The following is a 23,784-nucleotide window of genomic DNA, read 5'->3' on the forward strand; positions in this document are numbered from 1 at the left end:
GCACAAGTCAGAAAGTATAGATTTGTATAATCAGAATACACTGTATTAGAGTGATGTGATCCACTCTGGTTAGGAAAAGCTAAAATTCTATACTCCCGCTAGAATGTTTACACAGTTTTATTTTATGAACGTGAAGTCTGAAAAAAAATTATTTGTCTGGCAAGACAGGACTGAGTAATTTGCCACAGCTGCTGTATTACTGTAACTATTCATGTTTTGGGAATTTAGTTTACCAAGTGATATTCTATTAATCACATAAGTACATGAGAAACAAACTGAGAAATGTCAGGGAGAAACAAAGGGCAAATCTGAGTTTCTAGGCCACTTTTGTAGTCTTAGCTTATAAATTACTGCTATGGCGATAACCTCTGGATACACCTACTGCAAAATCTAATGGCAATTAATATTTTAAGTGACAAGACTCTCGAATAAAGCAGTGAATCTGTCTTCAAACTAATTATGAAAATATGTCATAACCATGAAGCCTGGAAGGTGTGCAGGTGGACGAGAATTTTTCAGAACTTGAATGAAGGCAGGAAGGAGGCTGACACTTACTAAGACTCTCCAATGCTAGGCTCTGTGAGGTTGGAATTGATTAGCCCAGGATCTGGAAATGCTGAAAGGTAGTTTAGGTCTTCTAGATACCCACTGATTTCTCTTCCTTAAAATTGCACATTTCCTTTTCCATCTGTACAGCACCATCTTCCTATAATAAATACTTAGGTTAGTCGCCAGACTGGATCATTTCAGGGAGGGCACTCTGGCCTTGTCCATGACCTAACCCTTTCTCACATCAGCCCCAGATGGGATTTGAAAATTGGGCAGAGACTTGGGGGACTGAAGACCTAAGGCAATTTGAGCTCCAGGATCCCTAGAGTGTGGTCCCACCGCCCTTCCAGACTTCTCTGGTTCCCTGCCCATGCGCACACCACCAACTCCCTGTGATTTTCATCAACCTCATGAAGCTCTGCATTATTTTCAAGATTTCAAATTTTAACTTAGGTAATGCACATTATATTTACCTTGTGTCCTTGGATGCCTAACACCCTGTGGACCAGTGAGAGATGGGTTGACTAGATGGGTGTGGCCTGGGGTAAAACAACAGGTTTCACACGGAAGGATGCTGAATGGACTGGGTTTGAATGTGGCCAATAACAAATATTAATGATGCTAAAATATTAAAACCTCATTTGTGACCTGTAGAGTTACCAGGAATTATAAATATTTGATACTTTTAGAGAAGGAAGAAACTCTGTGTTTCTTTCTGGTTGTTTATACATCTTTCTGTTTCTTTTTAGTACCTTTCTATGTATGTCTACATGAATGTATCCTCTCATATCATTCCTTTTTTCCTTTACATTATGTCACAGGAATTTTCTCAATCCATTACACAGGTTTTGTAAACATTTTAGCAGCCATATTATAGTCTTTCACATAAATGAGCTACATTTTACTTAACTTTTACTCAAATAATAATATCCTAAATTGTTTCAAAGATAAATTTTTAATTAAGTAACATAAAATTTTGTGCATAAATCTTTTCTGCCTTTTCTGGTTATTTCTTTAAGGATAAATTCAGAGAAGTGGGATTACTGGGTTAGTGGTCATACAGTCACTTTAAGGCATTTTTTAAAAATCACAAAATTATACCAAATTATTTTCCCATCAGCTGTTTCATTACAGTTTTGCCATTGAAACCTTTTGCTAATTTGAGAGGCAAAAATGGATATCTTATTGTTTTAATTTGCATTTTTGATTTCTAGTAAGGTGGAATATACTTTCTCTTCTATTAATCCTCTTTAATAAATAGTTTACTTATGTTCTTTGCCCTCACTAAACTCTAGGGGTCATGTGTTCTCTAATCACTATGTACAAATCAGGAATATTAAAGAGTACTAACCTCATCACGTTTGTTACACACTCCTTCTCTCTTTGTGGTATGTAATTTTTTTTTTTAAATTCATTAATTAATTAGTTTTGGCTGTGTTGGATCTTCGTTTCTGTGCGAGGGCTTTCTCTAGTTGCGGCAAGCGGGGGCCACTCTTCATCGCGGTGCGCGGGCCTCTCACTGTCGCGGCCTCTCTTGTTGCGGAGCACAAGCTCCAGACACGCAGGCTCAGTAGTTGTGGCTCACGGGCCTAGTTGCTCCGCGGCATGTGGGATCTTCCCAGACCAGGGCTCAAACCTGTGTCCCCTGCATCGGCAGGCAGATTCTCAACCACTGCGCCACCAGGGAAGCCCTGTGGTATGTAATTTTAAATGTAAAAATTGTTTTACATTTTATATTTTTTACATTTTCAATGCAATCCATGACATCAATTTTTTACTTTGTAATTTCTTCCATTTATATTAAGTGTACACATATCTTCCCATACAGAAAATGTATAAATGTTTACCTTTACTTTCTTCTGCTCTTTGTAAATTTATATTCAAATATTTTATTTTTTAATTCACATATCCTGAGTTGATGGTTAACAGAGCCCTGTTCCAGGACATGTGATTTACTCATTTATTTGTACATTCAGTCATCTATTATTATACAGAAATGATTACTGTGTGTGTATTATTGTAAGGCTCTGTGCTTGGGATTGGAAAAATAGCACTTACTCTCATGAAAGCATACGGGGTTGAGAAGCAAGATGCCAGGTTCAAGAAGTTCTGCCATGGCAGAGAGAGGAAAGTTGTCAAGTTGAAGGAGATACTTGCAGGAAGAAATAAAACAATTAGCACTCAGGTAAACAGGATAATTCAAGTTTTCATACCTGCTTTTAGTTTTAGGGATGGTTGGGAAGGCCTCGTGCAGGAAGGGGCATGGAAGCTGGGTTTTAAGGATGCTAAGATCAGAGGAGAAGGAAGCAGCCCAGGCAAATGCCTCCAGGTAGGATGGCCGAATGTGATGAAGTGACAGATGGTCCACAGTCTGACTGGAACTCAGAGAGAGAGAAAAGTGGAAGAGGCAAGCAGACTCCTGAAAGCAAGGATGGATTTTATTCCAGTGGGCAGAGCCGTAAACAGGGGAGAGAGATGAGTCTTCGTATTACAAACGCTTCTTCAGTCTCCCGGTCTGAACACTGCCAAGGGGCAAAAGTGGAGACAAGGAGACATGTGGCCATCAGATGAGAAGTGATGGTGGCTGGACGGGCAGTGGGCACTATATGGAAAGGAAGATTCAGTGGCTACTTGGAGATACCTTGAAGGGCATATACAAATTGGATGTGGCACGTGAATGGAAGGAGGAGTTAAGGATAAATTCTAGGGCTTTGGCTTGAAATTGGGTAAATGTGCTGTTTATTGGGATGGAGGGAAAGGACAAGTGAAGAATTCTGGTTTTTAAAGCATTTTTTTACTGGAATATATTTGATTTACAACATTGTATTAGTTTCAGGTGTACCGCAAAGTGAATCAGTTATACATATAGCCACTCTTTTTTTAGATTCTTTTCCCACATAGGCCATTACAGAGTATTGAGTAGAGTTCCCTGTGCTATACAGTAGGTCCTTATTAGTTATCTATTTTATATATAGTAGTGTGTATATGTTGATCCCAATCTCCTAATTTATCCCTCTCCCTACTTTCCACACTGGTAACCATAAGTTTATTTTCTATATCTGTGACTCTATTTCTGTTTTGTAAATAAGTTCATTTGTACCATTTTTTTAGATTCCACTTATAAGTAATATATGATATTTGTCTTTCTCTGTCTGACTTACTTCACTCAAAATCTTTAGGTCCATCCATGTTGCTGCAAATGGCATTATTTCATTCCTTTTTATGTCTGAGTAGTATTCCATTGTATATATGTACCACATCTTCTTTATCCATTCATCTGTCGATGAACATTTAGGTTCCTTCCATGTCCTGGCTATTGTAAATAGTGCTGCAATGAACATTGGGGTGCATGTGTCTTTTCGAATTAAAGTTTTCTCCAGATATATGCCCAGGAGTGGGATTGCTGGATCATATGGTAGCTCTATTTTTAGTTTTTTAAGGAAACTCCATACTGTTCTCCATAGTGGCTGTACCAATTTACATTCCCACCGACAGTGTAGGAAGGTTCCCTTTTCTCCACATCCTCTCCAGCGTTTATTGTTTGTAGACTGGTGTGAGGTGATACCTCATTGTAGTTTTGATTTGCATTTCTCTAATAATTAGCAATGTTGAGCATCTTTTCATGTGCTTTTTGGCCATCTGTACGTCTTCTTTAGAGCAATGTCTATTTAGGTCTTCTGCCCATTTTTGGGTTGGGTTGTTTGTTTTTTTGATATTGAGCTGCATGAGCTATTTGTATATTTTGGAGATTAATCCCTTGTTGGTTGCTTCATTTGCAAATATTTTCTCCCATTCTGAGGGTTGTCTTTTCATTTTGTTTATAGTTTCCTTTGCTGTGCAAAAGCTTTTAAGTTTAATTAGGTCCGATTTGTTTATTTTTGTTTTTATTTTCATTACTTTAGGAGGTGGATCAAAAAAGATCTTGCTGTGATTTATGTCAGAGAGTGTTCTGCCTATGTTTTCTTCTAAGAGTTTTATAGTGTCTGGCCTTACATTTAGGTCTTTAATCCATTTTGAGTTTATTTTTGTGTATGGTGTTAGGGAGTTGTTCTAATTTCATTCTTTTACATGTAGCTGTCCAGTTTTCCCAGCACCACTTATTGAAGAGACTGTCTTTTCTCCATTGTATATTCTTGCTTCCTTTGTCATAGATTAGGTGACCATAGGTGCATGGGTTTATCTCTGAACTTTCTGTCCTGTTCCTCTGATCTATAGTTCGGTTTTTGTGCCATAGTCTGAAGTCAGGGAGCCTGATTCCTCCAGCTCTGTTTTTCTTTCTCAGGATTGCTTTGGCTCTTCGGGGTTTTTTGTGTTTCCATACAAATTATAAGATTTTTTGTTCTAATTCTGTGCAAAATGCCATTGGTAATTTGATAGGGATTGCACTGAATCTGTAGATTGCTTTGGATAGTATAGTCATTTTGACAGTATTGATTCTTCTAATCCAAGAACGTGGTATATCTCTCCATCTGTGTCATCTTTGATTTCTTTCATCAGTACCTTATAGTTTTCTGAGTACAGGTCTTTTGCTCCCTTTAGTAGATTTATTCCTAAGTATTTTATTCTTTTTAATGTGACGGTGAATGGAATTGTTTCCTTAATTTCTCTTTCTGATCGTTCATTGTTAGTGTATAGGAATGCAAGAGATTTCTGTGTATTAATTCTGTATCCTGCAACTTTACCAAATTCATTGATTAGCTCTAGTAGTTTTCTGGTGGCATCTTTAGGGTTTTCTATGTATAGTATCCTGACTTCTGTGAACAGTTACAGTTTTACTTCTTCTTTTCCAATTTGTATTCCTTTTATTTCTTTTTCTTCTCTGATTGCCGTGGCTAGGACTTCCAAAACTATGTTGAATAATAGTGGTGACAGTGGACATCCTTGTCTTGTTCCTGATCTTAGAGGAAATGCTTTCACTTTTTCACCGTTGAGAATGATGTTTGCTGTGGGTTTGTCATATATGGCCTTTATTATGTTGAGGTAGGTTCCCTCTATGCCCACTTTCTGGAGAGTTTTTATCATAAATGGGTGTTGAATTTTGTCAAAAGCTTTTTCTGCATTTATTGAAATGGGTTTTATTCTTCAGTTCGTAAATGTGGTATATCACATTGATTGATTTGCAGATATTGAAGAATCCTTGCATCCCTGGGATGAATCCGACTTGATCATGATGTATGATGATTTTAATGTGTTGTTGTTGAAGAATTCTGTTTAAATTTAAACTTTGAGATATTGAAGTAGTAACTAAGGAGTAGAAATTTGAGTCTGGAGTTCAGGGGAGGATTCTGGTCTGACTATTATTTGGGGAGCATCTAGATGTTATTTAAAGCCGTGGGACTAGATAACGTTAGCAAAGGTGTGAGTATAACTAGAAAAGAGGAGTCAGTGAGTTGTTCCTGCAAAACTGGAGAGACCCCCCCCGCCCCACCTAAATTTAGGTTCTGACGTCAAGACCGATAAAGCCACACACACAGCAAAATGATATGAAGAGGTTTATTACTTAACGTCAGGGAGGAAAAACTTCTCCTCTACCCTCTTATATTCTGTAAAGAGGGGCTGTGAATTAAGCTAACAAAAGACAGATTAACAGGAGAAAAGGCACACAATTTTTATTAATATTTATGTGCATGAGAGTTCACGGAAAAGAAAACTCAAAGAAGTGGTTAGACTCAGAGGCTTATATACCATTTTAACAAAGGGAAGGGGAATTAGGCTTCAAGGGACAATAAATTGTGGGTAAGTGATGAGGAAATACATAGTAGAACTAACGGGAGATAAGGGTCATTTTAGTAAGGTCTGTTTATGTAAGTGCAAGTCTGTGTTGACTCCTTGTCTCAAGTGATAAGAGTGCTCTTCTCTCCCTGATGTGAGGGAGGGATCACCTTTCTCAAGTGAAATTGGTGCCCTGCTTTCAGGTAGATAAGGGAAGGGCATCTGTTGTATCTCAATTGCCTTTAGCTCAAAATTCTCTATGCCAAAGGAGCATAATTGGGGTGGCATATCTTGATCCCCTTCACTTACATAAATGAGGTCTCTGGGAGAGCAGGGCAGTCTTCCCAAGCAGGTGCAAAAGGCTTGAGAGCACAATGAAGGGAGACTAGCTCGGGGTTTTATCGTGGTTAGGGGGTGGGTCAAGCTGTAGGTTCCCACACCGGCAGGGGCTCATTCGGTTTGAGTCTCCTGATGGTGCCAAAGGAGGGAGCACCAAATTTCTTACCAGCGTGTCCAGATGTGGACCAGCAGGGAAGGGAGGCGAGGGGGCTTAAAGGCAGTCATCAAACATCAAAAAGTAGAGTCAGATCTTCATTCCACATGCCAACCCCAGGGTGCTTGAAGAGAGAAGTATAAGCCAGTAAAGTGGTGAAGCTGGGATCTCCAGGGCTGTGGCAAAGCCAGGAGAGGGAATTCAATTAGGAGGAGATTTCAAAATGGGGGACTGGCCTTCTGGGTTGAATGAGATGAACACACTGGGCATTCACTGGATTTGCCAAGAGGCAGACCATTGGTGCCCAGGAGAAAAGTAATCTCAGTGGAGTGGTTGAGCTGGAAGTCTAATTGAAGAGGCTGGAGTTCATGGAAGGAGTGAAGACACAAGCAAGGTGTGCTGGAAGTAGGGTGCGGTCAGGGAAAGCTGTTAAGTGACAGGAGAGGCCAGAACAGGTTAGGATGCCAAAGGGAACGGCTGCATGTGCTTGGCCGTAGTCAGATTGTGCCTGTGCCATGCCAGTGTGGACCGGAAGGAGGGAGGAGGCGTTTCCTCTAGTGGATTCTGTTTTCCCAGTGAGTGTGAGGTGGCTCATTAGCTGTGAGCAGAAGAGGAGGAAGTTTGCATCTCGTGTGTGCGTCTGTGTAATCCCTTTTCCACCCCACCCCTCTTGGCTACAGAGAGACCCCCGACCTCATGCTGAGTTGGGCATTCTATGGACTCCCTCCAGGGAAACTACAGAAAGAAAAATCAACCAAGTTGAGGGCACACCTACCTTACGAAATTATTCCACCTCAGCAGGATGCAGTCAGACCCAGGAGTCCTAGCCTTCTGTTGGTCTTAGATTCCTTTGAGATTCTGATGAAAGCTACAGACTCACTCCCCAGAAAAATTTGCATATTATTTTGGGGAAATTCAAAAGAACCCCTCAAAGCTCTAGATCTCCTGAACCTGATGTTGGAAGATACACTGAGGGGTGGAAGGAGCATGCTGTCAATGCAGCCCTGACCTCTTCTTGGAAGAGTGGGAGATATTGTCACATCCATAGAACTCAACCCTGCCCCATCCCTAAGCATCTGGTTCACATGGGAGACTTGTCTGTGGCTTTGTGAGATCCTGGATTCCTACCCTCAGTCCCTTCTCACCCCCACAATGATTACAATTTACAATCTCCTAATACAAACAGTGGCTCTCTTACTTATCACTGACTAAACCCTGGATGAAATTCAAATTCTCAGAACAACCCACTTGCTACTAATGGAATTGTGTCCCCCCCAAGATTCACATGTTGAAGCCCCCACCCCCAGTGGGATGGTATTTGGAGGTGGGGTCTTTGGGAGGTGATTAGGCTTAGATGAGTTCATGAGGGTGGAGCCCCAAGATGGGATTACTGCCTTTAAAAGAAGAGGAAGAGACACCAGAGCCCTCTCTCTTCCATGTGAGGACAGTGAGAAGGCAGCCGGCTGTCTGCAAACCAGGAAGAGAGCCCTCACCAGAACCAAGCCATGCTGGCACCCTGATCTTAGACTCCCAGGTTCCAGAAATGTGAGAAAGTATCTGTAGTTCAAGCCACCTGGTCTGTGGTATTTTGTTATGGTAGCTGGAGCTGACGAAGATACCACATTTTTTCCTTAGTGGTCCTTTTTGTGAGCAAGAATGTAATTCATTTCCCAAGGGTGTAAAGCCTTCATTTGACTTACTTAGGAAATATGTTTAGAGGGCTGGGATGCCTCAAGCTCTGTCCCAGGAGTTGAGGAGATCCAGAAGCTCCAGATAAAAAGGTTGTCTCCATTGTGGGGAGGGGACAGAAAGAGATCAGTAAATACATTTTAAAATGATAACTTAAAACAAACATAACTGCTACAAATAAAATGAACCTAACATCAAAAAGATAGTGGCTTTTTTTTTTAATTATTCATTTTATTAAATTTTAACCCTTTGTCTTTTTTTTTTTTTTTTTTAAGAGCTCCTGACATTTATTTATTTATTTTAGTTTTTTTTGCTGTGTTGGGTCTTCGTTTCTGTGTGAGGGCTTTCTCTAGTTGCTGCAAGCAGGGGCCACTCTTCATCGCGGTGCGCGGGCCTCTCACTATCGCAGCCTCTCTTGTTGCGGAGCACAGGCTCCAGACACGCAGGCTCAGTAGTTGTGGGTCACGGGCCCAGTTGCTCCGCGGCGTGTGGGATCTTCCCAGACCAGGGCTCGAACCCGTGTCTACTGCATTGGCAGGCAGATTCTCAACCACTGCGCCACCAGGGAAGCCCGATAGTGGCTTTTAATAAGTATAAAAAGTAAGGGGGAGGGACAAAATAGGGGTAGGAGATTAAGAGATACCAACCACTGTGTAAAAAATAAATAAGCTACAGGGATATATTATACAGCACAGGGAATATAGTCAATATTTTATAATAAATATAAGTGGAGTATAACCTTTTTTTAAAAGTTTTTTTGGGGCTTCCCTGGTGGCGCAGTGGTTGAGAATCTGCCTGCTAATTCAGGGGACACGGGTTCGAGCCCTGGTCTGGGAAGATCCCACATGCCGCAGAGCAACCGGGCCCGTGAGCCAGAACTACTGAGCCTGCGCGTCTGGAGCCTGTGCTCCGCAACAAGAGAGGCCGCGATAGTGAGAGGCCCGCGCACCGCGATGAAGAGTGGCCCCCGCTTGCCGCAACTGGAGAAAGCCCTCGCACAGAAACGAAGACCCAGCACAGCAAAAAATAAATGAATTAATTAATTAATTTTAAAAAAAAAGGCTGTGGCATTGAAAAAAAAAAGATTTTTTTGATATGGACCATTTTTAAAGTCTTTATTGAATTTGTTACAACACTGCTTCTGGTCTATGTTTTGGTGTTTTGGGCCACGAGGCATGTGGGATCTTAGCTCCCCAACCAGGGATCGAACCTGCAACCCCTGCATTGGAAGGTGAAGTCTTAACCACTGGACCACCAGGGAAGTCCCTGGAGTATAACCTTTAAAAATTGTGAATCCCTATGCTGTACACCTGAAACTTATATAATATTGTAAGTCAAATATACCTCAATTTTTAAAAATGAAAAAACAAATAATGTCAAAAAGATTTTCCTCTTCTCCACAGTGTGAAGCAGGACAATTAGGGCCTGTTAGGTCTTCCTTTGCTGTGAAGGTGAGAACAACGTTATTCTCCTGGTTTCTCATCTTTGGTTCAATTCTAAGCACATTTTTTCAACCACATTCCCAGCCAGTGGGGGTGGATTCCTCCGTTCTATCTGTCCCCAGTTGACACAGGTCTATCTTTTTCCTGTATTTAAAAACAGTAGTTTCTTACCTAATGGTGGGATGAACCCTGGTTGGAAATCTGCTTTTCAAATAAACTGAGTGTAGGGAGAGAACCCCAAACACTTGTTTATCACAGCTACAGATGGGCAAGGAAAGAAACCATTCCTGCTATTCTAACCTGGGGCTTCTCAAACTCGAGTGAGCATCAGAGCTACCCGCAGGCTTGGGGAGACAGGCCTGTGATTTCACAGGTCTGGGGGTGGGTCTGAGAATTTTGCATCTCTAACTGGTTCACAAGGCTGCAGGGGCTTGTCTGGGGGCAGCACTCAGAACCCCCAGTGTATACTGAGCTTAGCCTGTCCATTGTGTTTGATGGTTTAGTTGCAGTTTCATGGCGACTGAATTCACACTGAATTCAAACATTCAGAAACCTAGAGGATGAGAAAGGAATTATGTCTGCTAGAGACCGTGAAAGGCAGTTTGGGGGCAAATCGACCCTCACTACTTTTAATATTAACAACAGTGGTGATAGAGACAAAACATCTAAGACAAATTGATCATATGTCATGGTTTATCAACCAGATTATCATCAGGGAACCAGCAAGGTGATGAAGAGGTGACCTGCAGCAAGAGTGCGTTTGCAAATCTTGGTGGTTTGTACTCGGGAAATCAAGTTTGCAGATTTTAATCTGTGAGCAGCTAACTAGGTAATGATTTCAGTTTTGTTTCATGGAGTCGTGAACAGGTGTTTCCATCACTCTTTACAGAGGAAGCCCCACACTGTGAAACTGTACCCCTCAGATGGGACTTGAACCCACAGTCTCTGACTCAGGAGGGGACTCGAACCCACAGTCATTTGATTGAAACCGCACACCTGACCTCAGGACTTACTGAAGAAAGAATTCAGTGAGAGGCAAAGTGACAGGCAAAGAGTCAGTTTATTAACATAGGATGCTTGTGAGAGATACAAGCTGGCAGGCAAGGGAGTACAGCCCTGAGAACAAAGAGGGCTACGTTTTTATAATCAGAGAAAAATTAGAGCGGGAAGAAGACTACCTTCTTCCTCATTCTTGGGTAGACATCAAAGCTTACATCATCATTTCCTCCTTTGACCCTATACGGTCTAACTGGGACTGTCACGGCGCTTTTAAAATCATATGTATATTAGCAAAAGGGTGGTAACATATACTAAAATATAGTAATTCATCTCAGCTTTTGCTATAATGTCCCCTTTCACCTAGTTTCTTTCCCCTTTCACCTATGTTTCTGCCTTGGCTACATGCAGGAATGCAGTTTTTTCAGGTTCCATTATCTTATTGACCTCCCAAGGCCAAATTCAGGTCTTGTATCCATTTTTCTATGGTAGTGGCCTAAGTCTGTTTAGTTTCAAAATGTTCTGATTATTGCTTAGCTGCCAGATGTTCTGGGCATTTTCTGGTTGGTGTCTAGCTTATGGTGATCTCCTAAAGTCTCTCTCTATCTGGCTTCCCCTAGTGGGATTTCTAGCTGTGTAACTATCTTATTCTATCCCTATCAACTGGATGATGGGAGGCACCAAGCAAGGCAACTATTGATCAGAAATCACCAAATCTCAGAAGCAAGGGACTGATAGGGGGCCTAAGACCATAGGATGGATTCACACAGAAGCCTCAGGGATGTCAGACAGAGGCCAGGAACCCACCACACAGTCTGCTCTTAAATAGGTGCCACTCATGAATATCTCAGGCCAGTGAGGAAGACCCAGAACACGGTTTGTCTGTTCTCAGTGTGGGACACTTTTTTTTCTTTGACAATGTTTAAAATAATTAGCATGTGTATCTTGCTTTACAGTTTATAAAAAGTTCTCTGTGCTCTATTTCCTCACAATTGCTCTGAATGTGCTATGATCCTTTATGACAAATGAGAAAACCAGACTCTAACAGTTAGTAAATTATTCAGGGCTCTGCAGCTGACCAGCACTAGAGCAGAGCTTGGAACATGACTCCTGATGTAGCTGGTGTTGCTGCTACGTGAAGTTCAGATAACGGCTTTTTAAAAAAATTAATTAATTAATTTATTTATTTATTTTCGGCTGTGTTGGGTCTTTGTTGCTACGTGCGGGCTTTCTCTAACTGCAGTGAGCGGGGGCTACTCTTCGTTGCGATGCACGAGCTTCTCATTGCAGTGGCTTCTCTTGTTGCAGAGCACGGGCTCTAGGTGCGCAGGCTTCAGTAGTTGTGGCGCATGGGCTTAGTTGCTCTGTGGTATGTTAAGCCAGATAATGTTAATACCTAGCCAAGTAGACTATAAATCCCTTAAGGACAAGACTCACATTGTTCTCTCACAATGTAAAATATTCAGATAATTATATTTCAGTATAATTGGTTTCCTTTGCAATTTTATACACTTAAAAACTTTATTTGGGGACATCGAAAAGATACATGCTCACAGTCAACCTCCCGCCCCCAGGTGCCAGTGGTTTCATAGCTAGGCTTTCTCTGTCTCTTCCTGTGATATCACTTTTAAGCTTCTGGCTTGTCTGCCTCTATTGGTGTCAATAGATACCAGCTATTTGCCTTTGTTAATTAGCTGACTGCTGTATTGTTTTGAATGACACCCTGGGGCATAAATTTCTCCCCAGTCTGATCCAATTAAAGCTGAGCTTCTTAATGGGCATAGACTTTGGGGCCAATCTTTAAAGCTTGTTCAGAACCTGGACAGTTCTTAGCTGTCTCTTTGCTTGGTTCTCTTTGTTAAACTTCAGTTTGTGTATCATTTCACTCATTGCTATCACAGAAGTCTCCAAGATTGCTCACCACCAAAATATCCTTGGAGTACTCTTATGCTTGAACTTCCCCATGTACTTTTCTAAATAAAATCTGTCCCGTTAGGGACAGTTACAGAGTCCTTCATTCCCCTGGCATGGCTTTGCTCCAGAAAGACCCTCTGTGTCTTTGTTCTGGAACTTGTAGCTGGAACAGTAGCCCGCTTCTCTCAGACCAACACCCTGCTCTGGATCAGGCATAGCGCTGGAGCAGTAGCCTCTGGATTTCTTGGTTCTTTTCCTCCTAGTATAGAACCTCTGCTTTATCAGGGTACTGGGTGGAGGTGATGGGGGTCTAGAATTCTCAGCCTGCCCTACTTGCAGTGAAGCTTCTGCCCTAGAGTAGGGACTGAGTAGAGGAAGGAAGACTCAGATTCTTGGCCATGCTTGCCTGGAATAGAGTTTCTGCAACACAGAGCTGAGGGATGCAAGTGCTGGTGGTCTCTCCTTCCAGGAAGGTATTGTAGCTCTTGACTGGGAGGTAGGGAAGAGGGAGTCCCATCTTCTTGGCCACATCTGGGCAGAGTACAGCTTCAGTCACCCTGAGGTAAGGATAGGAGTGTGTCAATGCTCAAAAGGCATAGACTTTCTGTTATTACTGAGACAGTAGATTTCTTGAATAAATATTTCTCCATTTGTTCTATGCTCATAGGACAACTTATTGAGACTTTAAATAATTGGGTTTTTAAAAAATATATAATTTTTACTAGTTTTGACTCATTTGCTGGGGAGAGGGTCCATGGAGCACCACACAGTCAGTCCAGAAATGCTTCTCATCTCATTTATTTTAATTATTCAGATGTTAGTTAAAGGTTTCTTTTGACCACCACTTTCCCTTGTCAGAAGACAGTCTTTCGGGGGTTTCCCTCATGGTCCAGTGGTTAAGACTTCGCCTTCCAATGCTGGGGGTGCGGGTTCGATCCCTGGTCAGGGAGCTGAGATCCCACATGCCTCATGGCCAAAAAACCAAAACATAAACAGAAGCAATATTGTAACAAATTCAATAAAGACTTTAAAAATGGTCCACATTAAAAAAAAATCTGAAAAAAAAGGCTATTAGTAATGTCAAAAAAAAAAAGTAAGTTTTTCATTTTTCAGTGAATAAACTTCCAAACCTCTGTTCTATGCATATGCATAGCTCTATATGGACCTATAAACATTTCCAATTGTAAATAGTGTTTTATTTACTTATTTTATAAGTGGAATCACAATGTGTGTTGTTATTCAGGAGTAAAGCTTGTTAAGGCAGCAGTTCTAACCCATTCTTTTTCATTGCTGTGTGGTTTTACGTAGTGTGGATTGACATTGTTTTGAATGTTCCTTATTGATGGGAAGTTAAATTGCTTCCAATTTTTCAGGAATACACACAATGCTGCACTGGAAATTCTGCTATGTGCTTCTCTGTGTCCTTCCGGACTATAAGGGTTTTCCAGCACACACACATGTAGGAGGAACTGCTGGGTAAGAGGGTATTTGTAGCATTCAGGTTTGCTACGGTAACAAACAAGCCCACACTGCCAGTGATGCACAGTTTTTCTCACATAAGGGCTGCACAGCACCGGCTCCTCTGCTCCTGGATGAGGCTCAGGTCTATATTCTTCTCATCCCAGGTCCCTTTTGCTGAAGGTGGGATCCCTACCCTAAGGAGTAGGAAGTGGCCAAACACACAGTGCTGATGCTGGACAGATGAGATGGACAGCAGTTTATTAGTCACAAGTTCTTCCAGCCTCAGGAAGGAGGACTGCACACACTGTGCAGGGTCACACAGGGGTGCACTTGGGAGTAGAGTGAAACAGCAGGCCTGTGGGAGGCAGGCTTTGGCATAACAAGGGGTCCCCCTCATTCCCACAGGAGGATGTGATTGGCTTGTTTAAATACTTCCACGAGCTGACAGGGAGGTGAAACCCATTAAGTTGAGGACTGGGTGGAAGGCAGCTGGTCTGGCTGATGGGGAGCATTTCCTGCTGGTTGGGGGTCACACCTGTTGAGAGAAGGGGAACTCATTTAGAACTTTGGAGCCCTGTGAGGCTCAAAGATGTCAAGGCAGCTCTTGAAAATTTAGGTCTTACAATACAGGATGTACTCTTGGCCTAGGGGAGGGCCCTGGGAGTCTCATGGCAGTGGACAGACATGGAAACTCTTCTTACAGCAAAGTGGGGGTGAATGCTGACAAGTGACACTCATTCTACTCCAAGTATGCACGTTAAAAATAGCAATACATTCTTGCCAAGATGCCCTCCAAAAAAGGCTGTACCAATTTATTCTCTTTTCTATAGTGTATTACCAAAGAGAGAATGTCATTCTGAGGAAGATAACATGATACATCATAGATTTTTAAACTAATTTCCACAATCATTATAAAGGTGAAAATATTTCTATATGTTTATAGGTCATTTGTATGACTGTCTATATCCTTTGTCCAACTACCTATTGGGTTGTCTATTTTTAAAAATTGATTTATAAGAGTTAAAGTAAATGTGTACTCTAAATATAAACCCTTTATAGACATAGTGCATATATTTGTTCTCTCATCTTTTTAAAAAAAAATAATTTATTTTATTTTATTTTTATTTTTGGCTGCATTGGGTCTTTGTTGCTGTGCGCGGGCCTTCTCTAACTGCGGCGAGCAGGGGCTACTCTTCATTGCGGTGTGCGGGCTTCTCATTGCAGTGGCTTCTCTTGTTGCGGAGCACGGGCTCTAGGTGCGCAGTCTTCAGTAGTTGTGGTTCGTGGGCTCTAGAGAGGAAGCTCAGTAGTTGTGGTGCACGGACTTAGTTGCTCCATGGCATGTGGAATCTTCCCGGATGAGGGCTCGAACCTGTGTCCCCTGCATTGGCAGGCGGATTCTTAACCATTGCACCACCAAGGAAGCCCTGTTCTCTCATCTTTTTACTTTGTTTATAATCTTTTGTTGTATAGAAGTTTTAAATTTTTATGTAGTCAGGTTATCACACGCTTATCATTTCCGTGCTGTGTGTCTTTCTTAAGAAGGTCTTTTCTACCAAAGTTTTGTAAATTATGCTTCTATACTTTTATTTTTGAAATATTTTTATCATTTATTTATTTGGTTGCACCCGGTCTTAGTTGCAGCAGGCGGGCTCCTTAGTTGTGGCTCGCCAGCTCCTTAGCTGTGGCACGTGGGCTCCTTAGTTGCAGCATGCGGGCTCCTTAGTTGAGGCACACGAGTTCCTTAGTTGTGGCACACGGGATCCTTAGTTGTGGCATTCTAACTCTTAGTTGCGGCATGCATGTGGGATCTACTTCCCTGACCAGGAATTGAACCTAGGCTCTCTGTATTGGGAGCGTGGAGACTTAACCACTGTGCCACCAGGGAAGTCCCTCTATACTTTTAAAGTATTTTCTGTATGTTTATGCCTTAATTAGGAATTTATTTTTGTACACCATGAGAAAAGGATCTAACTTTCCATTGTAACTGTTCCAGGAATCTCTATTTCATCCCATTGTTTCATGTGTCCAACTCCTTGCCAATATTTGAATTGCTAGAATGTGTGTAATGTATCATGTAATATATGTATGGTTATTCATGCTTTTATATCTGGCAGGAACGTTTTCTCTTTCATTTCTTCTTTTGAAAAATTTCTTGGCTTCTTTCATGCGTTTTCTTTTCCTAATGAAATTTAGAATTATCTTGTTGAGTTTCACAAAATATTCTGTGAGGTTGTATTAAATTTATAGATTAAGGTACAGAGATTTGAAGTTGTTCAAGAACAGGATTTTTTATTGTAGTTTTAAAAATCAGGAGGGAGAAATATCTAGATGTACTCTTACTAATTATTAAGATAGTACATAGTGTTTGTGTATTGACAGAGTTAATGTTTATAAGATCAGAGAGGTCAGAGTTGGTGGGTAGGTTATGATAATGTAGGTGAACAAATTTGAAATTTTATGACAAACATTCTTTCTAAATTTCAATGAATAAATACAATTTTCTGTAACAAATATTCTAACATTCCAACAAATGCAGTTTATAGATCATCCTTGAGTTTATTGATTACAACCTTCATAGTTATAAACTGACTATCACAGGGGTATCCTACTCTTACTTACTAAACATTTAAGAAGAAACGTAGCTATGTGTAAGTTTAAAATGAAGAATCTTGTCTCATTGGTCCATAATTATTTGTCAGTTTTTTGAGATCACCAAATAAAAGCATTCCTTAATCTTCCTTATCTCAGTTACTCGCTAAATATTGCCCTTTAGCTAGACGCACAAGAATGACAACAATCTTTCTCTCAAGGTTTCTCACTAAATACCCCTATTACTTACGACTTAACGGTTTCAGTAATTTTAAACAAAAATGAGTCTAAATTTGGGGGATTCTATTTCTACAACATTGAATCTTACTATGTGGGATTATTTATTCATTTATATAGGCCTTTTGTATTTTCAGTAAAATGTAAATTTTTTCATAAGGATCTTGAACATTTCTTGTCAGGCTGCTAGGATTGTATAATTTTTGTCATTATTGTTAATGGATCACTTTTTAAATTCAGTACATTTAAAAATGTATATACAGATATTAAGTTTTATACATATATATTACTTTGATCATCTTGCTGTGTTCTGTTGCTATTTCTAACACTTTTTCAATGGATTCTCTTGGACTTTCTAGTTAAATGATCACACATCAGTAAATAGGTGATTCTTTTTCCCTAATCTCTTTTTTCCTAACTCAGATCCTCTGGTTTTCTTCTTCCACTGGCCAGGACCTGAAATATTTTGTGGAATGGAAATAATGACAGTAAGTGTTCCTGTCTTCCAGAATTTAATAGGAATTCTGATATTTCAACTTAACGGTGTAATTTGCCAGATACATTTTTATCAGTAAATAAGGTTTTATCTAATCCAAGTTTATTGAGTCTTTTTTCCCCCCAACTCTCAGATATGTGTTGAATTTTATTTTATTATCACTAAGAGGGTCACCCTTCCCCCACCTTTAGTCCTTTGGTTTATTACCTTAATAGATTTCCTAATGTTAAAATAGCCTTGCATTCTTAGGATACACTCTACTTGTTGGTGATATATTATTTTAGTACAGGCTGGATTTGATTTGATAATATTGTGAGGGCTGCAGAGTTGAGCACTGACAGTTAAAGGCTTCACAAATGTCACTTCTCACATTTTATTGACCAGAACTAGTCTCACGGCTACACCTAATGTCAAGAGAGCAGAAATAGAGAACTTGTTATTATTGAACAATATGAAAGTCTGCCATTGGGGACCTTACCATTTATCATCCAAGCTGGAACACTTTTTTTTTTTTTGCTGCGTCAGGTCTTAGTTGCAGCATGCAGGATCTTTCCTTGCAGCGTGCGGGCTCTTTGTTGCAGAGTGAGGGCTTCTCTCCAGTGGTAGTGTGCAGGTTTTCTCTCTCTAGTTGTGGCGCACGGGCTCCAGAGTGCGTGGGCTCTCTAGTTGAGGCACGCAGGCTCAGCAGTTGTGGCACGTGGGCTTAGTAGCCCCGTGGCATGTAGGATCTTAGTTTTCTGACCAGGGATTGAACCTGCGTCCCCTGCATTGAAAGGCAGATTCTTTACCACTGGACCACCAGGGAAGTCCCTGGAACACTTTTGAGAGTGAAAGGGGGAGCTATTAATAATTATGCTGAGGTGAAAATTATGTTGGGTTTTTAATATTCATCTTTGTTAATTTTCTCCTGAATGTGTATGTACTGAGATGAATAGTTTCCCCCCAAATTCATGTCCACCTGGGACGTGTGAATATGACCTTATTTGGAAATAGAGTGTTTGCAGATGTAATCCCGTTAAGACAAGGTCATACTGGAGTAAGGAGGGCCCTAATCCAATGACTGGCGTCCTTGTAAGAAGAGGGAAATTTGGACTCAGACACACACAGCAGAAAGACTGCCCCGTGAAGATGGAGGTAGAAAATGGAATTATTCTGTCATAAACCAAGGATCACCATGAATTTCTGACCACCACCAAAAGCTGTAAGCGGAGGAAGGATTTCCCCCTAGAGCCCTTGGAGGCAGCTTGGCTTCAATAACCCCTCGATTTCAGACTTCTGGCCTTCAGAACTGTGAAAGGATACATTTCTGTTATTTAAATCACCCAGTTTGTTCAACCTTGTTATGGCAGTTATGGGAAACAAACACAGCATCAGAGACCGAGTTCTTAATGAAACCTCACAGACCATGCAAGATGTTCAAGTGTGTTGGCACCCCTTTGGTCCAGGTCTTTAACCCTGGGGAGACAGGAGGCAAGCTGGGGGGGAGTGTTTCCGACACGGGTGGCAGGATGAAGTGAGGGAAGGAAAAGGATTCTTCTCTGCACATAAAGGGAAGGAGGCAGCTGTTCTTGCTCCTTATGAAAGGGTCTCCTTGGAAATATAATGGGCCTGAGTCCTTAATTCAACTTTTTGATATATAAATAAAGTCTCCAGGGGCCAGACGGCCCTGTGTTTGTGTGTGTGTGTGTGTGTGTGTGTGTGTGTGTGTGTCTTGGCTTTTTAGACTTAGAGAGTTCTCCAAGTTCTGAGGCTCACTCTTCCTTGATATGTCCATAACTAGGGAGAGAGCTGCTTCCCTTTTTGCCACCTTGGGGAGGTTGGGCTGTATTGTTTGGCCTTCTTGGGGAGACAAGAGAAGTTTTATTATTCTTCTGGATCTAAGAAATTAACTAGACAAAAGAATGAGAATTAGTAACTACTATTAGTTAGTAGTTAGTATTAATTAGTAACTACTATTAGTAGAAATAGTAACTACTATTCCATCCTCCAGATGGAATTCTCATGGCATGTGAGGAATATCAGAAAGCAGGTCTTTTACAGGAGCACTGAGAAAACCGGGGAAGTTTTATTTCCCCACATAGTGTAAGCTGAGAGTGTCCTGGGAAAACTGGGACACATGGCCATCCTATCTGTCACAGGGTGCAAAGTAATAAAGCTAGAAATTAACTACACATATGTGTGCACATGCATACACACACATACTGAAGATATGGGATTTTTTTTTAAAACAGCTTTATTGGAGTATAATTGCTTCACAATGGTGTGTTAGTTTCCGCTTTATAACGAAGTGAATCAGCTATACATATACATATATCCCCATATCTGAAGATATGGGAATTTATAAAACACTCCAGTGGGAAAAAAATGTGTCAAAGAGGAAAGCAAATCACTTCAGAAAACCTCACAATGAGAACCTGCAGAACAGTACTGATAACCTTCAATTATCATATTATAAACAATAATAGTAAACAAGAATAATCTAAGCAAAGTTTACTTTAAAAAACACCATCAACAATAAGCAAATCACTCTTATGAATAGAAGAAAACAGAATAGCAACTACTAGAAGATATTAGTAAATACTAAATTGATACATAAATTCAAGAGCTGCTACTTTCAGGGTCTCCCAACCATATACAAACAATACATGGATAGCCTAGAAAAAATGTAATGAAAAAGAACATGAAATCATCAAAGTTAGAAATGCAAAAGGGGTTATAACCAGATTAATAAGAGGCCAGATTAATAAGAGAATATCATATAATGTCCATGAATAAATTTGAAAAATCTTAATAAAACAAATGATTTTCTGGAAATAAAAAATGACCCAAACTGACTCAAGAAAGGAAATATCTGAGTATATTAAGAACAGTGGAAAAGATTGAAGGAATTAATAAAGAGTTCTTCTAAAAACAAAAGCTTTTTTTTTTTAATAAAGCTTTTATTTATTTATTTTTGGCATGTTGGGTCTTCGTTTCTGTGCAAGGGCTTTCTCTAGTTGTGGCAAGCGGGGGCCACTCTTCGTCGCGGTGCGCAGGCCTCTCACTATCGCGGCCTCTCTTGTCGCGGAGCACAGGCTCCAGACGCGCAGGCTCAGTAGTTGTGGCTCACGGGCCCAGTTGCTCCGCGGCATGTGGGATCTTCCCAGACCAGGGCTCAAACCCGTGTCCCCTTCATTAGCAGGCAGATTCTCAACCACTGCGCCACCATGGAAGCCCCTAAAAACAAAAGTTTTGATTCCTAAATGATTTTACAAGTGCTCATTTGAAAGTTAAAAGGAATAAATAATTTCATCATAGAAAAGGATTTTAAAAACTTACACCAATTCATTAACTATCATAAGATAGTTTCCCAACTCCAAAACCTAAAGAAAATTTTAGTTAAGATTATCGTATTAATTATCTATTGCTGCGTAAAAAATTATCCCAAAACTTGGTGGCTTAAAACAACACATATTTTTTATCCCACTGTCTCTGTGGGTCAGGAGTCTGGCTCGGCTCAGCTGGGTCCTCTGCAGGGCTGCACTCACCTTGCTGGCTGGGGCTGGGGTCATTTCAAGGCTCGACAGGGGTTCGGTCTGCTTCGTGCTCACTCACGTGGCTGTCAGCCTCAGGTCCTCTCTGGCAGACAAAAGAGACAGCAGCCATTGGCCTCTCCCAAGGGCAGCTCAAACATGGCTGTGGGCTTCCTGCAGAGAGGGAGGGAGAAAGTCAGGAGGACACCCAAGAGGGAAGCCAGAGTCTTTTTATATGCAACCAACAAAGACGATGCCATCGCTTCTGCCTATTTGTTCCTTAAGAGCATGAGCCCCAGATTCAGTCCGCATGGTGTGGGAAGAATTACACAAGGGTGTGAATACAGAGTGTGATCATCGGGGCATCCTGAAGGCTGCTGTCCACAAACTGACTAAATTCTGACTACAAGACCAGTAAATCAAATTTATGTTACAGTAAAAAAATAGTCCGACATAACCAAACAGAATTTGTGCCGGGAATGGCGTAAAATGAAGAAATCTCTTCACATGGCACACTACTTTGTTAAGTCAAACCAAATACATGTGATGAGATTCAACACTCATCATAACTGTCAAAAATCTCCCCTAAGTAGCTAAGGGCCATCTACTGTGCCAGGTGCCCCTTCAGGGACGATGCCTGTCTGACAAGGGGGTTTGATAAACCCTGCATCATCATGGGGCTGTGTAGGGCCGAGGCTTCCTGTTGGAAGGGAAACACAGGCTGGTGATGCACAGGGTCCCCTGGTCTCCACCATCTCACCGAGAGGTCACCCAGGCATCTGCTGAATGTAGATGGTTGTTCTAGAGCATAGCCTCCCCCTGTGGGGTTGCCTTCTTATAGGGTAAGTGCAAATGGGGTGACAGATGTTTACAGGAGTTGCTTGGAGATCTTGGGGTCAATGGTGATAAGAGAAAAATATACACTCTGACTCAAGGTGAATTCCTGGTTGGGCGGGAAACAAACTAATTGAGGGATTGGACACTGCAGGATGGGCTTCAGATGATCTGTCAGGGAATAACCAAGAAACAAGTAGGTTAAAATGCTGAGGATTCACCAGTACGTGTGTATTAGTCAGCTTGGGATGCCGTTAACAAATACCACAGACTGGGCAGCTTAAACAACAGAAATGTACTGTCCCACAATTCTGTAGGCTAGAAATCTGAGATCCAGGTGTCGGCAGGGTTGGTTTCTTCTGAGACCTCTACTTGGCTTGTAGATGGCTGTGTCTTCTTCCTGTGTCCTTCATGATCTCCCCTCTGTGCATGTCTGTGTCCCAATCTTCTCTTCTTATAAGGACATCAGTCATACTGGATTAGGGCTCACCCTAGTGACTACATTTAACCTTAACTACTTCTGTAAAGACCTTATCTCCTAATATACTCACATTCTGAGGTACTGGGGGTTAGGACTCAAACATATGAATTTGTGTGTTTCCCTGGGGGTGGGATACAATTCAACCCCTAGCAGTATGGGAGGGCAGCCCCTGGTAAGACCTGTTTTTAGACCAATAAAACCCAAATAGAGGATACTTCCTTAACATAAAATGTTTATCTATTGTGGAAACAAACCAAGGCCATCCAAATGGGGACAAGCAAAGGTTATTTATTCAGAGCTTACAAGGGAGTCAGCTACCATCATTGCATTTGGAAGGTCCTCGAAGGAATGGGAAGGAAAAGGGTGGAATATCAGTGGGAAAGGAGCAGGTTCAGGTGAGCATTTGTGGAGGCTATGGGGGCCTAGCTAGAAGAGGGTATCTTGTGTGATTGGTTAGGGGAGCATATTTGGCTTTCTGTGGTTGATCCTGAGTTGGAAGTGGGAACAAAAATTAGGGAAGCTGCCAGTTATCAAGTTCTGGCCATTTGGAGCTGATTGTTAGGGGGTTGTTGTTTGATGGCAGGCTGGCTTCTGACACTGAACAAGAAAGTGAACTCAATGTGACCTCTTTATTTAATATTGTCCTGGAGGCTCATCCAGTTAACCAGGATGAAATCAAAGGTATGAAAGTTGGTTAGGAACAGACTAAGTTACCACTGTTAGCAGATAACATGACAATACACATGGTAGGTGCAAGAAAACAAACTGCAAACAAGTTTATATAAGAAAATCAATATATAGTTATTCTACATAGAAATAATACCTAGTTAGAAAATACATTGGAAGAAAAAAATCTCATGTATAATAGCCATACAAACAATATTTAGAAATACTATTAACAAGAAGTGTATAAAAATATATATGAAGAAACACATGATGATAAAACAAGGTTTGAATTTGAATACATGGGATGATATATTTTGTCCTGGAGTCAAAATATAGAAAATGAAAAATGTTATTCTCCTTAAATTAATCTATACTTATAATCCCAATAAAAATTTTACAGAGAAAAGAAAATTCAAATGTGAATATAAAGCCACAAGTCACTGGGCTTTGCTGGACCTGTGACTTCATGATCAATAGAAAGTCACAGATCTGTGCACATTACAATTGTGGTGGATTTCTCAAAATATCATTCAAGCTCATCACAACCTTAAATCTGGTAATTAGTGGCAATTAGACCCACCACTAGATCTTGTTTCCAATGTGTTAATAAAGAGGCACATATATTACTATTCCACAAATTATGTTTTTAAGTTGTATTCCAATATAATTGGTTTCCTTTATAATTATAAATATTTTATTTATTCATTAAA

This window comes from Eubalaena glacialis, chromosome 9 (assembly GCF_028564815.1).
Source record: "Eubalaena glacialis isolate mEubGla1 chromosome 9, mEubGla1.1.hap2.+ XY, whole genome shotgun sequence".
Classification (NCBI taxonomy): Eukaryota; Metazoa; Chordata; class Mammalia; order Artiodactyla; family Balaenidae; genus Eubalaena; species Eubalaena glacialis.